The following is a 12,008-nucleotide window of genomic DNA, read 5'->3' as shown; positions in this document are numbered from 1 at the left end:
GGTTGACTTATAGAAGGGTTCGTACAGGATTTCATGAGTGAATACTGTTACGATTTTTGGAATGCTGTCTAAGGATTTGCTGGAAGCCAGGGTGCAGGCGTCAAGATATACTTGTGCCCGTTTGGCGAATGCTTTAGGCTTTTAGGGCCATCCAGAATTGCGAGAATATAAACCGTTTTCAAATTGACTTAGATTTACTTGGTGTATGTCCGCACAAAAGGTCAAGGTATACTTAGTTCTTTCCCTAGCTCTTTCATTTCAATTTTTAGCCCCCAGTTGCTGTTATGTCTTCCCATTAATAATGTTTTCAGATTTCGATTTTAGATGCCCGTGTCATATGTCTGAGTAGGGTGAGCCTTGGTTAAGTGCCAAGTCCTATTCACAATGTCTGTTTCTTTTTTTCAAAGGGGATTAGCAAGCATTTGAATTACCATGAACGGGTGCCCTGAGTTCGAAGAAACGATGGGGCGATGCCGTAGAACAATTCTCTTTATTGCAAGCTTACTGCCTTTACTACTTGTTGGCGATTATGACTGTGTCTAGTGGTGAAAGAAGGTCTTCAAGCGAACGACTATGTCTGGTGGTGAAAGAAAGTCTTTAAGTGAGTTAGTTTGCTTTAGGGAGGGTCAAGTCGAGTTTTTTAGAGGTCATGGACGCTTGCGCTAGCCCCCATTCAATTGAGGCAAAGCGGTCTTTTGAGTCTTGGCTAAGTGCCTAGGAGTGTGAGTGCTCCTTCTGGCAAGGGTACGTGCCCTTATTATTTTTCGATGTATGCTCGTTAATTTTTGCATTTTGATGACTTGGATTATTCCTTTGATTTAAATTTTTCTTTCGACTTGGATTGCAAGTAATTAAATTTTAATAAGGGACTCTATTTCTTATTCTTGTTATTCTATAGGCTTTAATATTTTTGCAAATTGGTTGGACCGAATCATGGATTGCCTACGTATCCACCTTAAATAGATTTAATTTGGAATCAGGTCTTGCGTAGTTCTTAGCCTAGAAAATGGTTTCTTAGAATGCCGAATTCGATAAGTATGTTCTGAGATGGAAACATATTATTAGAAATGGTAGAATAAGTGAAGTTTATTATTATTTTAATCTGCTGCCTTGCCGTAAGCCAAAAATTTGTTTTATATTTTTTTTTGAGTACATGTTTTTTTTGGTGGTACGTATGTCTGAATACGTGTTGTACCCCTCCAAGTGTTCGTTATTTTTCCGTGTATGTGCGGATAAAATGACGAGCACTTCTGGACAAAATTTGGCAAGCAGAGAGATTCGGCGCCCAGGCAGGGGCGCTAAAGATTTCGGCGCCCAGGTCTGGGCGCTGGAAATGTTTCCTGGGGGTTCTTTTTTGGTGCGCTAAATGCTTCTTTTTCTTTTTAGACTAACTTTAGAGGCGCTTTGCAAAGTTCTTTTTTTTTTATTCACATTTTTTATATATTTTTTTATGTTAAGCGTAGAATGTTTTTTTCATTTGTTTTCTTTATTTGTGACTCAAGACGGCTTGAAAGATGGGTTGAATGGGATAGGGTAATTTGTATAGGTATTGGTCAAGCATAAGGATTACATCTGCTAGGATTCATTTTTTACGGCCTCAGGCTAGTGTCACGAGTTTACATCAATCAAGGCCAATGAGTAGCATAGGGACGGCTCAAGGGTATATCAGCAGGGCGTATCCAAACAAGTTATATGGTCATTATGCTAATGGTGGTATAAGAGCAGGTTTTGGAAATAAGGGGTATGACGCACGTGTCAATGGCCGTGTGTGGTTTGCGGTTGACAACGAGTTCAAGAACAAGAGTCGAGGTAATGGTTTCTTGGGTCATGGCAATGAAAACATGGATAGGTTAAATGAGCTGAACAGGGACCTCAGAGCGAAGGCGTCTAAGAGCATAAGGATTGGAAAGGGTAGACATCGTAGAATTTTATGATTTAGATTGGTTGACTCAATTCTTTTCCTTCGTTTACTTAGGTAAATGTTGCACTACGGGATAAGTATTCCATGGCTTGCTCTTTTCGCTCTCCCTTTTCTCTTTCTATTTTTTCTTTCTTTTTTCTTGGGATTCCTCCCCAACATAAATTCTTCAATTTTTAATTTGAGCTAAAAGGTAGATGGTTGTGGTCTTTGAGTCACGAGGCGAGACTGAGTGAGCCTCGTTTGGTAGGCCTATAGTGGACCTTTAATTTTAGTAGGCCTAGGGTGGACCTTTAAATTGTCTTACATTGCAAGCGTATTTAGTCGTTTCTTAAAATATGCAAATAGCGTAGATTCAAAATGTTGTTTTTACCTTATTGAATTTTAACGAAAGAATTACATCGAAAGTAATTTTTTGTTTCTTTTCAGATTCCAGTTTCTGGGATTTAATTGGAAGTTGTGATTTAGACTCAAACTTTCATTAATCTTTCTGATTATAACCCATGTATGAATACAAGGAGGTGGCCTAGACTCAAAATAATGACGTGGCGTAAGCCTATTATACTTGACCAAGCAACTCTCAGACTCAGGCTAATTGGACCATAACTTTCGTTGGTTGACACTTTAGATTTTAACCCTTGGGTGTTCATTTGTCATGCGCCATTTTGTTTAATGTTGGCAAGGTAGTTAATTGGGGAGATCGAATTTTTATTTTTGCAAGACTAGAATCATTAGTGCGGCTTCTCTCTTAGTGTGTATTGCTTTACCCTAATGGTAGCCCTATTGGTATGCCGATTTGGGTATTTTCATGGTTGGTCATGTTGCATTCATGGAAAATCTTTTAGTCCGTACTTAATAGTATTTCAAGGAGTGAGTGACTCGAGAGGACTATGATAGTCGTGACCCAATGTGATTATAAGCCTTGAGGCCATTAATTTTTCTTGCCAATGGTATTGACACCTTAGGTTCACTTTGGGGTTGTGCGACTATGGGGGATGATTTCCAGAATGTGACTGTTTCCATTTTGCAAATACTATAGTATATTCTTTTTATTGGTGAGAGAGTATTGGGGCCGTGGATTCTTAGCAAGGGATGACAATTACATATGGGTGCTTATTGATTTAAATGTTAGGAGGGGAGACTCAATACGGTTTAACCTTTTAACTTGCAGACCGACACCAAGCATTGGGACCGATTCTATGGATAAGACAACTAAGACTTAGGATTTAGATTGTACTTTGGCATAGCCTAGTCTAGACTCGGATTTATTTTTTATTCGAACATTATTTTTCTTGAAGACTCTATTTGAACATTATTTTTTGAATACTTTGCCCATGTGACATTCATAGTTATTAGCATGTTCGGTTTTGGTGCCGAGCATTGTCGTCGTAGGAGGCCTAACAACGACACAAAGAGTTATTTATTTTTATTTTTTAGTCGCTTTTAGAATCGAGTGCCTTTTCATACGCCCTCGCAGCAATTTTTTTCGAAAAGTTTTTTTTTTTTTTTTTGCTACGTATATTTTTTATGCACGGGCACCGAGGCTGTTGTGCCTGACCAAAAGGCCAGGCAGCAACTTCAGCGCCCAGCAGTGGGCGTGAGAAATTTCGGCGCCCAGCCAGGGGCGTTAAAAATGCGTCCCTGGCTGGTTCTCGTTTTCTGTTTGCGTCTACTTTTGTTTATGCGACTTCGATTTTGCGTGCTTGCCTAATAATGTCCTTACGCGTTGTGCAGCGTTTGTGGGATTCGTTACAGGCCATCCCGAGCGTCGCTTATTTTTGTGGCGATCGTTCGGGTTTGTGGAACACGTATTTTGGTATAACTCTTTGGCCAATTGGTTTATGAATGTTTGGGTAATTTTTAAGGTCGTTGGTTTTTCTAGGATTGTTTGTCTAGCATTATTCGTATGCACAATCATAACATAGTCACATAGTTCGCTACACATAACTACATTACAAACATGGATTTGAAAATTAAATATGTCACGTAGTTTATGATAGGCTTCTATGGGTAGTTATTTGCGCCTGGCTTGGTACCGCTTCTATCGTAGATCCAACACATGCCCCGGTCGAGGTAGTGTCTTCAACAGACGAATTTCGCTCAAGAGGCCAACCCGCAAGTGCAAGCCAAGGGGGCATGCAGGCGAGAGGGACCTAATGGGCGAGCGATTGGGTTCGGGATAGGTGTACTACCTGCACAAGTACCGAGTGGGAAACATGCGCGGCGTATGCACCCCCCTATTGGCGAAAAAAGGTATCCTTAGTCCCAACTCCCGAGGGAGCCGAGATTCGTTATGCGGTTCTGCCCGTTCACATTAATATGCTGATTTTTCAGGTCGTCCCAACTTGATGGGGAAATAAACGCGGGGTAGGATCGTTTCACCCTTCGGCTATTTTGATTACCTACAAGCACGAGTATTTCCTTCACTATCCCCAGTGGAGTCGCCACTGTGAGGGGGTCGAAAAAGAGCGAGGCTAATGCGTGACCTCGTCCCTCGTGGGTGTGACGATTCTTTTTATTCAATCAAGTGTAATTGGATTTCCTGTGAGTATACACCCAATTGACTAGTAATATAGGAGTCGCCATTCAGTTTTTAACGACAATGAGAAAAACTGACAAAATCCGGTTATCGTGACATAAAGAGAGTGCAATTATGTTTGACCACGACGACCGTAGGTTCCCTTGTGATCCCTGGTGTGGGGATCTCTCAATATACACCCGCAAGGTAGAGATTGAGGGTTCGGGGGACTGTAACTACCGAGAGGAGTACTTCGCTCGTCGATAACCCCAGAGGCAGGATATCCTTACTAGCTCAGCATAAATAATTGAAGGGACATGCGTTAACTATTAAACTAATCTTAGTTGATTTTAGCAATATGCAACATATAATACTAATTCGATCGTGATTATCTGATTTAAATAGCATTAAGGGACCTAGCATGATAATCCGATTTCTCAAAAATATTATATTTGTTAGGCGTGATAGAACAATCAGATTAGGTTAGTTTAACAGTTCATAAAAAGGGCGAAGGAAGCAGTTAAATCATCGAAAAGGGACACATTACGACGCACCCTTGAGAGGTGCGTCACGGTTCTCAGAAAACTAACCACTTTGACTTTGCCATTTCTCCTTTTTATTTAACGAATCTCAATTATGGGACAGGATACGTTCTGTTCGATTTATGGATCGTTTGCGACAGAACGCGTGAACAATTTCGCAGCGAGAGGCTTAGGCTAAGGGTTGGAGTCAATACTCAGAATATAATTGTGTGTTGTTGTGTGTTCTTTTCACGTCGAATTTAGGGGTCTATTTATAGGGAAGAGTTCGTGGAAAGATAGAATTGCAAAGTTCTAATCCACAAAGAATTAGGAAAAAACACGTACACAGGTACTTTAAGCGCCCAGGGCTGGGCGTCAAAGATTTTGGCGCCCAGCTCTGGGCGTTGAAAATATGATCCAGGCAATTTCAGCACCCAGGGCTGGGCGTTGAAATTGCTGTTTGGGCCGTTTTTTTGTCAGATTCGGATTCCTAAAATCCGTAGAGTTTGAGATTAATTCGAGTCTTTTAGCGCGTATCAATTTTATGACGGAATGCATCTGGGCCCGTTACGAACTCTAGGCTCGTTAGGATTTTAATTAATACGTAACTCTTATTTCCGAATCCTATTAGGAATAGGGAACCATTTCCCAAAATAGTGTATAAAATAAAAAAAATTCTCAATCTAGTGTTTCCCCAAAAATATTTCCTTCTTCTAGTGTCCACGTAGACTCGGACTGTTAGGTTATGATACATATGACAATTCATAAATCATGCGGAAAAAACCATTTAGCCAGGAATACATATTATTTACACATAATCATATAGCATAATTTAGATGCACGCTCTTTGTTGCGTGCCTTCCCTAGCTGCGCCCGAACCGAACAAGAACAAGTCTTTAGGACTCCAAGTGTCGTCCCTCCGTAGATAGTCCACAGCACGTCCGGATCCGCCTTAAGATTGACCAACTAGAATCGCCCTTAAGGTACTAAAGAATTTCGGCACTTATAGTCAAGAAATGTGTCTGAATTTTCTCTCAAAAACTCACTTTGAATACTTGAATAATCTCTGAAAATATGTGACCCTAGGCACTTATTTATAGAGTTATGGAAAGGGTTTTGGAATCCTATTAGGATACTAATTTATTTAATTATAACCCTACTAGGACTCTAATTAAATAATCATTATCTAATAGTTTTAGGATTTAATCACACTTTGAATCCTGATTGCTTCAGGATTCCCGCACAAGCAATGCACGAGCACCGTACACCCGCGCAAGCCTTGCGGCCCACGCTAGGCGCACAGCGCTCGGCCCACTGCTGTGCTCCGCGCGCGCGCCCAAGGCCTTGGCTGGGCCTGGCCTTGCGCTGGGCCTGGTCGAGGCTTGGCGTGCGCTGGTGTGCGTTGGCTCGCTGGGCGACGGCCTGGCTTCGTGCTGGGCCTTCGTCTAGCGGGCCTCGTCCGATGCTAATTCGTACGATACGCTTCCGATTAAATTCCCGATTCCGGAATTCATTTCCGATACGAACAATATTTAATATTTCCGATTCCGGAATTAATTTCCGTTTCGAACAAATATTTAATATTTCCGTTTCCGGAATTATTTTCCGATTCCGATAATATTTCCGATTCTGACAATATTTCTGTTTCCGGCAATATTTCTGATTCTGGCAATATTTCCATTTCCGATAATATTTTCCGATACGTACCATGTTTCCGTTTCCGGCAACATCTACGACTTGGATAATATTTATATTTCCGATACGATCCATATTTCCGTTTCCGGCAATATCATCGTTTCCGGAGTATTAATTTCTTGCCTGTGACGATCTCAGCTCCCACTGAAACCAAGATCCGTCGATTCCGAATATCCATAGATGGAGTATCTAATGCCATTAAATACTTGATCCGTTTACGTACTATTTGTGTGACCCTACGGGTTCAGTCAAGAGTAAGCTGTGGATTAATATCATTACTTCCACTTGAACTGAAGCGGCCTCTAGCTAGGCATTCAGCTCATTTGATCTCACTGAATTATTAACTTGTTTAATTAATACTGAACCGCATTTATTAGACTTAACATAGAATGCATACTTGGACCAAGGGCATTATTTCCTTCAGTCTCCCACTTGTCCTTAGGGACAAGTGTGCATTTCCTAATTCCTTTGTCGCTCGATGCTTGCTCTTGAACATAAGGTAAGAGTTGTCATCCTTATTATGTCCAGAGGTGTTCCTCGGTTTCAGAGTTCAACTGATCAAATAGACAGATAATCATAGCCTATGATTCATCCGAGCACGGCCATGCATTTCACAGTTTCTAGCTCTCCGAGTGGCCTTGTACAACTTTTAAGCATCTCATCCTGATTTATGGGAGGACAATCCCAATCTTGCGATCTTGAGATTAGACTTCGTTTGATAGGTGATTACCTGAGCGTTGCCTTTATAGCCTCCTTTTACGGTGCGACGGTTGGTCAACGTCAAAGCAACCAGTTCTCAAACAAGTAATCTCAAATCACTCAGTTATTGAGGATTTAGTGTCTAATAATTTTAATGAAATTTACTTATGACAGATTTTCATCTCTTACAGTAAAGTTTCATAGGTCTTGTCCGATACTAGTCTTCCCAAAGTAAGTATCTATGCAAATGATTATGACATTGCCATGTCCACATAGTTCAAGAAACAGAACTACTAGTCATCTTGCATTCTAATCGTCTAACGTTTTCTATGCGTCCAATTTTATAGAAAACTCCGACCAGGGACCTTTTTCAACCTTTGACATTCAAGTTCACTTGATAGACATTTCTTAGTCACAGGACTGGTCCTAACAGTCTATCTTGAATATATCGTCAAATTGAAGGGACTCATCATTTAATAAACCACAAATTAAATGGAAAAATGAATTCTTTTCATTTATTGTGAATGATTAACCAATAATGTTTTACAAAGATTTAAACTCTAAAACTTTAAAACATTAAACAGAGACATCAAAGCCATTCTCCAATATGCTTGATTCCCATAGCTGCAGTGTGCGAGTTGTGCTTCGCCTGCGGCAGAGGTTTAGTCAATGGATCTGATATGTTGTCATCAGTTCCAATTTTGCTTATCTCGACTTCTTTTCTTCCAACGAACTCTCGTAGAAGGTGAAATCTACGAAGTACATGCTTGAATCTCTGGTGGTGTCTAGGCTCCTTTGCCTGTGCAATAGCTCCGTTATTGTCACAATACAGGGCTATTGGTCCTTTAATGGAGGGGACTACACCAAGTTCTCCTATGAACTTCCTTAGCCATATAGCTTCCTTTGCTGCTTCATGTGCAGCAATGTACTCCGCTTCAGTTGTAGAATCCGCAATGGTGCTTTGCTTAGCACTTTTCCAGCTTACTGCTCCTCCGTTGAGGCAGAAGACAAACCCAGACTGTGATCTGAAATCATCTTTGTCGGTTTAGAAACTTGCGTCCGTATAGCCTTTAACAATTAATTCATCATCTCCACCATAGACCAGGAAGTCATCTTTGTGCCTTTTCAGGTACTTCAGAATGTTCTTGGCAGCAGTCCAATGCGCCTCTCCTGGGTCTGACTAGTATCTACTCGTAGCACTGAGTGCGTACGCAACATCCGGGCGTGTACATATCATAGCATACATTATTGAACCAATCAATGATGCATATGGAATCCCATTCATTCGTCTACGCTCATCAAGTGTTTTTGGGCACTGAGTCTTGCTTAGAGTCATTCCATGAGACATGGGTAGGTAGCCTCGCTTGGAGTCCGCCATCTTGAACCTATCAAGCACCTTATTGATATAAGTGCTTTGACTAAGTCCAATCATCCTTTTAGATCTATCTCTGTAAATCTTGGTGCCCAATATGTACTGTGCTTCTCCTAGATCCTTCATCGAAAAACATTTCCCAAGCCAAATCTTGACAGAGTTCAACATAGGAATGTCATTTCCGATAAGTAATATGTCGTCGACATATAATACTAGGAAAGCAATTTTTCTCCCACTGACCTTCTTGTATACACAAGATTCGTCTGCGTTCTTGATGAAACCAAAGTCACTTACTGCTTCATCAAAACGTATATTCCAGCTCCTGGATGCCTGCTTCAATCCGTAGATTGACTTCTTTAGCTTGCATACCTTTTTAGCATTCTTTGGATCCTCAAAACCTTCAGGCTGTGTCATAAACACAGTTTCTGTTAAAACGCCGTTTAAGAAAGCAGTTTTGACATCCATCTGCCATATTTCGTAATCGTAATATGCAGCGATTGCTAACATTATCCGAATAGACTTTAGCATTGCAACTGGTGAAAAGGTTTCATCGTAATCCACACCGTGGACTTGCCTGTAACTTTTTGCAACCAATCTAGCTTTGAAAACTTCAAGTTTCCCATCCTTGTCCTTTTTCAGTTTGAAAACCCATTTGCTTCCAATGGCTTGGTAGCCATCTGGCAAATCGACCAGATCCCATACTTGGTTTTCAGACATGGAGTCTAATTCAGATTGCATGGCTTCTTGCCATTGCTTGGAGCTAGGGCTCGTCATAGCTTGTTTGTAAGTTGCAGGTTCATCACTTTCAAGTAATAGAACGTCATAGCTCTCGTTCGTCAAAATACCTAAGTACCTTTCCGGTTGAGATCTATATCTTTGCGATCTACGCGGGGTAACATTTCTAGATTGACCATGATTCTCACCAGATTCTTCTAAAGATCTCTGAGTTTCATCCTGAATGTCATCTTGAGCATTCTCTAGAGTTTGTTGTTCGACTCGAATTTCTTCGAGGTCTACTTTTCTCCCACTTGTCATTTTGGAAATGTGATCTTTCTCCAAAAAGACACCATCTCGAGCAACAAACACCTTGTTCTCAGATGTATTGTAGAAGTAATACCCCTTTGTTTCCTTTGGATAGCCCACAAGGATACATTTGTCAGATTTTGGATGAAGTTTGTCTGAAATTAATCGTTTGACGTATACTTCACATCCCCAAATCTTAAGAAAAGACACATTTGGAGGCTTTCCAAACCATAATTCGTATGGAGTCTTTTCGACAGCTTTAGACGGAGCTCTATTTATAGTGAGTGCAGCTGTATTTAGTGCATGTCCCCAAAATTCTAATGGAAGTTTGGCCTGACCCATCATTGACCTGACCATGTCTAGCAAGGTTCTGTTCCTCCGTTCCGACACACCGTTCCATTGTGGTGTTCCAGGAGGAGTCAATTCTGATAGAATTCCACATTCTTTCAGATGGTCATCAAATTCATAGCTCAGATATTCACCGCCTCTATCAGACCGCAGTGCCTTAATCTTCTTGCCTAATTGATTCTCTACTTCACTCTGAAATTCCTTGAATTTGTCAAAGGATTCAGACTTATGCTTCATTAGGTAGACATAACCATATCTACTGAAGTCATCAGTGAAAGTGATAAAGTAGCTGAAACCACCTCTAGCATTTGTACTCATTGGTCCACATACATCTGTATGGATTAAACCCAATAGTTCATTTGCTCTTTCTCCAACTTTAGAGAAAGGTTGCTTTGTCATTTTGCCAAGTAAACATGATTCGCATTTACCATAATCCTCTAAGTCAAATGGTTCTAGAATTCCTTCCTTTTGAAGTCTTTCTAAGCGTTTCAAGTTTATATGGCCTAATCGACAATGCCACGGATAGGTGAGATCTGAATCATCCTTTTTGGCCTTTTTGGTATTTATGTTATATACTTGTTTGTCGTGATCTAATAAATAAAGTCCATTGACTAATCTAGCAGATCCATAAAACATCTCTTTAAAATAAAACGAACAACTATTGTCTTTTATTAAAAAGGAAAATCCCTTAGCATCTAAGCAAGAAACTGAAATGATGTTTTTAGTAAGACTTGGAACATGGAAACATTCTTCCAGTTCCAAAACTAGGCCGGAGGGCAACGACAAATAGTAAGTTCCTACAGCTAATGCAGCAATCCGTGCTCCATTTCCTACTCGTAGGTCGACTTCACCCTTGCTTAACTTTCTACTTCTTCTTAGTCCCTGTGGATTGGAACATAAGTGTGAGCCACAACCTGTATCTAATACCCAAGAAGTTGAATTAGCAATTATACAGTCTATACACTAGTAGAAAAAACCCTTATTGCAGCGGGCTTTTAGACCCCTGTTGCAGCGTACATCGTATGCTGCAACTGGGGGGCCTGCAACAAGTCTGAACTTGTTGCAGCGTACATGTTCGCTGCAAAAAGTGATTTGTTGCAGCGGGCTTTTAGATGTACGCTGCAACAAGTGCCAAAAAATTGGCAAAATTTTGGACTTGTTGCAGCGTACATATAAAAGCCCGCTGCAACAGACCCAACTTTTTGCAGCGTACATTTATTTGTACGCTGCAACAAGTCTGAATTACTCAATTTTTTGCAGCGTACATTTATTTGTACGCTGCAACAAGTCTGAATTTTTGCGAAATTTTTTTCCCTTGTTGCAGCGTACAACATATATGTACGCTGCAAAAAAGCACTTTTGGCGGGAAAATTCTAATTTTGTTTAGGGATACCTAGAGTGCCTTGCACCAAATATAGAAACCTGTCAAAACAATAATAGAATAACGCAACCTGTATAACAAATATAAAAACAACAACTGGAGTTTTGTATACTATATATCCCAAAACCAAAGTGCACATATTACATTTAAATATATGTTCCAATTTCAACATAAACATACATTTTAATATAAAATTTATTCTATAACAACTAAACCAACTCGATCAAGCGCGCTAAAGCCAATAATAAATACTTGCTGGTAAAAAACTTAGCCCATTGCTCACGAACCACATCAAATTCCTCGCATAAGGCGCAATCCTCGGAGTGTAGACCTTTACAAAAACAGAAATTTAAATTAAACATTAGATTAAATACAAATTAAATATCACATTTTAACATTCAAGAAACTAACGACAATGTCCTAATAGTCTAAAATGAGTCCTTAGGTTCTTTAGTTCAAAGTTGGGAGCGAAAATGTCATTTTAGCCTAAATATGACCTATAACGACCCAATGAGCCTATAGGTGCATAAATA

Source organism: Spinacia oleracea, chromosome 3 (assembly GCF_020520425.1).
Source record: "Spinacia oleracea cultivar Varoflay chromosome 3, BTI_SOV_V1, whole genome shotgun sequence".
Taxonomy (NCBI): Eukaryota; Viridiplantae; Streptophyta; class Magnoliopsida; order Caryophyllales; family Amaranthaceae; genus Spinacia; species Spinacia oleracea.
This window is presented reverse-complemented; position numbering follows the sequence as displayed.